Source organism: Rousettus aegyptiacus, unplaced genomic scaffold (assembly GCF_014176215.1).
Source record: "Rousettus aegyptiacus isolate mRouAeg1 unplaced genomic scaffold, mRouAeg1.p scaffold_m13_p_9, whole genome shotgun sequence".
Taxonomy (NCBI): Eukaryota; Metazoa; Chordata; class Mammalia; order Chiroptera; family Pteropodidae; genus Rousettus; species Rousettus aegyptiacus.
In genome coordinates, this window is record NW_023416312.1 from 74,424,814 (window position 1) to 74,430,660 (window position 5,847).

The following is a 5,847-nucleotide window of genomic DNA, read 5'->3' on the forward strand; positions in this document are numbered from 1 at the left end:
TCCTTATAAGCAGTGTTTGAACTTTGCCTCTGGTAGTTTGCTTGTCTCCAATTTGTTTAGTTTCTCTTGTGTAGCTTTGTTTAGTTCTTTCATTTGGGATATGCCTCTTTGTCTCCACATTTTGATTGCCTCCTTGTGTTTGTTTCTATGTATTATGTAGAGCTGTTATGTCTTAATAGAGTGGGCTTATGTAGTATACTGTGGGGCTCAGTGTCACTATCTCCCTGGTCACTTAAACCAGGTGCTACAGGTGTGTTCCTTGTGTGGGAGGTGAATAAATTCCTGTTGTCTTGGAATATTGATTGCTTTTGGCATATCGGTGAGAGGAACTGACTCTCAGGCTGATTGGTTGTGAGGAATGGCCATGGCCGCAGTGGATGAACCATTGTGCAGAGGCTAACCTTATGGAGCAGGATTTACTTTAGCAGGGCTCTGGTGCCTGCCCAGTCTGCTCTTTGGGCATGCCATTTGTGCAAGTGGTTGGGTGGTGTTCAGGCCTGGTCTAAAGCTGTTTCTGAATGTGTTAGTTTTGGGGCCTCTTGGGAGGGGCTTATTTACAGGTTAAGTATGGCCGCTGCTTGTGTTCTGCATGGGATCACTTGGTATGAGCTACAAAGTGAACTTCAGATAGTTACCACTTGTGCTGGTCTTGGAGGTGCCTGTGAGAGGCTAAGCTGAAAACCAAGGCTATCTGCCACTGGCGCCAGGCTAGGGAGTGCTTAGGAAGGGGTACGTGGTATACTAAGGCAAGATGCTGCTTGTTTGGGTTTGCGAACTATGAGAGCTTTTTCAAGTCTGCAGCATGAGCCAAGGTAAGCTGTTTGTATGGAAAAGCCACTACAAATGGCTTGGGTGAGCCTCAGGAAATCACCAGGGCAAGACTAATGGTGTTAGCTAGGTTGATGGAGACTCAGATATGGTGCCTGCACGTGTTTACACACCGGGTGGGGAAGAGTGCTCAACAAAGAAATAATGGCTTCTGCCAACACTATGTTTTGGAGAAAGGTGGTCCTCTAGCCCTTACCCTGAAGCCAGACTATACAGTTTTTTCTTGTATATTCCTGATGCCCCTTGAGCTTCTACCCCAGTGCTGATGCTCAAAGCAAGTGAGTCCATCAATAAGTAAGTCTGTGCATGGGCCTTTTAAGAGGAATGTCTGGGACTCCAACTCCCCTTATTTTTACTCAGCTACAATCTCTGCTGTTTTTCACAGACAGAGTTGTGGGAACTTCTGTTCCTGGCTCTAGAACCCTGGGCTGGGGAGCCTGGTGTTAGGATGGGACCCTTCGCTTCTCAGGAAGGAACCTCTGCAGTCTAGATATTTCTCTTAATCTTTAACTGCCACACATAGGTATGGAGACCAGACTGTTCTGCATCTTTACTCCTCTTACTAGTTTCCATGTGGCTTCTTCTGTATATCCTTAGTTATGGGACTTCTGTTCAGATAGACTTCATGTGATTCTCAATAATGGTTGTTCCATAGTTTAGTTGTAATTGTGATGTGGTCATGAGAAGAGGCAAGCACAACATTCGCTTACTCCACCATCTTGACTGGAAGCTTAATCTATTCTGTGTTTGATGAGTGGGAGTTAATCCCTCAAAAAGATCTCCTCTAAGTGGGCTGACAAAATAGTTTGTTAAATTGTAAAACTCTCAGTAATATTTGAATATTGGATTTTTCACCTTCTCTATTTACTCTTCCAACTTCCTTAATCCTCTTCCCTGAAAGTGACTCCCAGATAAACTACCAGCACCCATGTCTTTGTCTCAGGCTCTGCTTTTAGGAAACTAAACTAAGAAATACACAAAAGTAGATAAAACTATAAAATGAATCCATGTACCCATCATACAGCTTAACAATTATCAATTCATAGTCAATATTATTTCATCTATACCTCACCTAGTCCCCATCTTGAAATTATTTTGAAGGAGATCCAAGACACCGTATAAAGATGTACTTTAAGCTGCTTTCAACCTCAATTCTACTCTGAAGAGTAAAATGATCAGATTATGTTGTAGTCTTGCATTTGTCATTTAGTTTGTAGATGTTATAACCATATTCGGATTTTATTCTTAGTGTAAAATAATACCTATCTCCTAGTTATAGATTCTGAAGACACTAACTTTATCTAGTTGTTCCCCTATTCAATGATTCTTGTGGTCCTCCCAATGCCCACAGGTTTAAGCCCAAGTGCCTCAGCTTGGAGATAGTCTGCTGTAATCGAACAGTGAACTAGGAGCCAGAATGTCTCAGTTTCTAATTAGCAGTGTGCCTTTAAGCTAGTTACTTGATGAGTCAGAGAATCCACTTCCTCGTCAGTTTGCCCTGACATCTTTCTGGGATTGTTGGAAGATCGAATGAAATCAGTGTTTGAAAGCGTATTAAACTTCAGGACATGCTGATAAATGTAAGGAACCTTATAAAGGCCTTCCATAGTTTGGCCCTACTCTCCCTTTTGAGTTTTATTTTCCAGTGTACTCCTAAAGAAACCTTCTGCCCCGTACCAACTGGTGCATTCATTCATTCACTCATTTAACACACATTTACTGAGTACCCAGGCACTGAGGTTATGGGTATGATTTGGAATAATTCCTGACTTGAATATACTGGCTGGTAAGGGAGACAGACAAGTAAACTATGACAATACAATGTGTTAGTACACCAAGAAAAAGGTAAGCTGAAGGTGCTGTAGAGTACAGCTAGCTCAAGGTAACTGATCTGGAGAATGGAATCAGGAAGTTTTCTTGGAGGAGGTGCTAGCTTGGAGATAGTCTGCTGTAATCGAACAGTGAACGAGGAGCCAGGAAGTTTTCTTGGAGGAGGTGCTAGCTGAAGAATTAAAGACAACTAGTTCACCAAGCATATTGAGGAGGGGAGGCATTACAAGCAGAGGGAACAATATGAGCAGAGACACAGAAGTGTAAAATAACTTGATGTATTGGTGAACTACAACTGGTTTGGCAGAGCTAAAGCAAGGAATGCTTGGACATTGGAGTAAAGTGGGGAGTGTCTGGTACTGTAGCTAGAAGAGTAAGCAAGGGGCAAATTAGAGGAGGCCCTCTTGTCAAGGACTTTACTCTGAGACAACTGAGAACCGTTGGAAGGTTTAGTCCTTGGTATATCATCAACATGTATTGGACCTAATTTTATTTATAAGTGTCTATTTTGAACAGTTCTAACTAGTTGTAAAGATTGATATTTCATGACTTTTATTTTTGCTTAGAGATTTTTTTTAAAAAAAGGGAACCATTTTTTTTCAAGAACAAAATACAACTTATTCTGTCTTGCAATTACTCTGTGAGTCCATTGAATCCTTTAATAAAGTTAAGATATATTATGAGATCTTAATGATCTTATTTTTCTTATATCTTGAAGCACTTTGCTATTTCAACATCCCAGGAATTATTGCATTATTACTCATTAATTATTCTAAACTGTGGTAAAAAGACTAAAATAATAAGAAAATAGAAGAATCGTGGAATTGTCCAGAAGGAAAATGCAAATCTGAAATAAATTATTATCATTACACCATTTTTTAAGGTTTTTTTTATTGTGTTGCCCAGAGTCATGCATTATTCTTAAAAAATGTATAACAAAGACTGAAAACACATCTTTGTGGGGTTTTAAAGGTTTTTGTTAAACACAGTGGAAAATTCAGAAATTTTAATTTTCTACTAAGGCTAAAAAATTGACAGAAGATGATGTTCCTTAATTATAAGGTAAATCAGAAGATGAATCCAAAAAGACAACAACACTCTAGACTAATGGTGATGGTGAAACTGATCATATAAATTAAATCTCAGATTTTAAGCCTACAGATGTCATTATTCCAGACACAATTTTTTCAAACTCAGGAATCTATGAGGAAACAGTATATTTCTAAAGATAAAAAGAAAAATATGTTATTTTTATCCAGATAGTCATATAATAGGAAAGTATTCATCAGTCAATATTTTGTGACAGGAATCTGGATTATTCTGTTTTGCTAAAAGGACATGTGACACTATTTTTTCACCTTTTATAATATTTCTGAAGGAAAATTTACTTGAGATAGTTCATAAGTGGATACAGGCTGAAAGCAGGTGTGCATCCAAAGGTGAACAAATGAAAAAAAGATGATGTAGAAGTGAAAAATAAAACATCATTGGATCAATGGTTCTAACTGGTGTTTAGAATTCTAAAAATAAAAATGTTTTGCAAAAAGGATGGTCATTCTTTCTTCAGCAAAATCATGAGCCATCAAAGTTTCCAAAAGTGTTATGTTTTTATATTTTAAGTGTATGAAGTAGAACCAGGAGCAATGACAACCTAAAACCTATGAGAGATGTATTTGAAATATGGAATCAGTTTACAAGATGGATGTGTTTCAGATTTGTGCATGAGAGTTGACCAGTTAGTTACATTTGGAGGATGTTGCCCATTTGGGGTAGATATACCTTCAAAACCAGAACAAATATGGAATAAGAATTTGATTTACTATGCTTAAATTCTTATTAAAATTTCTGAATAAATTGTTTTTATTATCACTTTATCCTTAATTCTTTTCATTATTTATAAAATTATTTAAAATATGAAACTATAAAAAGTCCATTGAATCCAGACGGTAAGTGGTTATGACTATTTTTCCATGATATACTGAGGGTTAAGCAGTAGAATAATATGTTTTCAATGATAGTAAATGACATGCAGGGGGTTTGACTCAGATTCATCAATCTTTGTTTTCTATGTTATGATATCTTCAAACAGTCCTGGATTGCTAACAGTCCTTTGTGAGCTTGTAATTTATGATGGTGGAGATGGTAGTAGGGTGGCATAACAATGGTTATCTAAAGGATCCTGAGACTTGCATTTGAGAACTGAGGACTGCTGATAATTTCCAATATTTTTATGTAACTATGTTGTGTACCTGTGGTTCATCTTACCTCCCAATGTGGATGCAAGGCCCTAGAGAGAATGGATAACACTAGCGTCAATTTGTTTTGAATTCTCTGTCTGTCTCTGACATGTAGCAAATATATCAGAAATCTTTCCTGAATGAAGAACAATAAACCTAAGCAGAAAACAAAATCAAGTGCCTCATTGTGATGGAGCGGGTAGAAGTTCAGTCAACATTCGTTGAGCCCTAACTCTGTGCCAGGCCCTGTGCTATAGACTGGGATGTGCTAACTTGTTTCTGTTTTCAAAGAGCTCTTGGTCGTTCTGGTCTAGATGGCATAGTGAGTAAATGCTGTGCATGCTTTCTCCCATGACTACATTAAAGTTGCAACTAAATTATGGAACAGTCAACTTGGACAACCATTTGAAGACTAGATAAACAGAAGTCCTATAACTAGAGATATAAAGAAGAGGCCACATCAAGACTAGTAGGAGAGGGAGAAGCACGAAATGGGCTGGTCCCATACCAGCATGTGGAGGTTGAGCATTGGGAGGGATATCTTGGCTGTGAAGTTCCCACTAGAGAAGTAAGGTACTTCAGCCCCACACTGGGCCCTCCAGCTCCAGAATTTCAGTCTTGGGAAGAAAAGTCCCCACAAAATCTGACTGAAAATGAGTGGGGATGCTGACCATCGGGGTGAAACAGAAGACAGCTGGAAACTCAGATATCCCCTTATAGGGCCAGTGTACAGATTCAATCACTCACAAGAACTCACCTTGGGCTCTGGCAGAGGGACAGCAGCTCAGAAGGTGCCAGAGTCCGAGTTTTGTGGCTTCAAGGTGAAGGCTGTAGGGACAGTGCCATTGTTGCTTTGTTGAGCACAAGACTGAGTTTTGTGGTTTCAAGGTGAAGGCTGTAGGGACAGTGCCATTGTCCCTTTGTTGAGCTCTCCTCTTCTGCAGCCTACAGC